The sequence below is a fragment of the Eurypyga helias genome, unplaced genomic scaffold (genome assembly GCF_000690775.1).
Source record: "Eurypyga helias isolate BGI_N326 unplaced genomic scaffold, ASM69077v1 scaffold32244, whole genome shotgun sequence".
NCBI classification, from domain to species: Eukaryota; Metazoa; Chordata; class Aves; order Eurypygiformes; family Eurypygidae; genus Eurypyga; species Eurypyga helias.
In genome coordinates, this window is record NW_010248675.1 from 1,678 (window position 1) to 2,099 (window position 422).

Genomic DNA, 422 nt, shown 5'->3' on the forward strand with positions numbered 1-422 from the left:
CGCCTCGGGCTCGACGGGTAAGGCAGCGCTGCGGCGGAACGCCGGCCAGCAGCGCCGCGGCGACGCTGCACGAGAGGCCGGGAAGTGCGTGTCTGCGGCGGGCAGGAGCGACAGTCAAAGCCGAGTTTGACGCCAGCTTCGGTACAGTTTTAGTGCTGGCAGAAATTCATTTGGGAGAGCAGAAATGGAAATTTAATTAATGAAATTCGGCGTAAAAGGACACACGGCTACGCTTCACAAATTCTCCGCATTAGGGCCAACGAGGCAGTGTCACTTCTTCCCTGCTGGCCACTGTTGAAATACTGCCCCATCCCTGGAAGTTGCCTCATCCCTGGGAGTGTTGCCCCAAGCCTCATCCGGCCTGGCCTTGGACATTTCCAGGGATGGGGCATCCACAGCTTCTCTGGGCAACCTGTGCCAGT

At 58.5% G+C, this 422-nt stretch overlaps 1 protein-coding gene across 1 annotated transcript in view; it reads right to left on the reverse strand.

Moving 5' to 3' along the window:
- Positions 1 to 422, reverse strand: part of ZCCHC14 (zinc finger, CCHC domain containing 14) — a 49,758-nt gene that overhangs the window by 226 nt on the left and 49,110 nt on the right. The window lies entirely within an intron of this gene.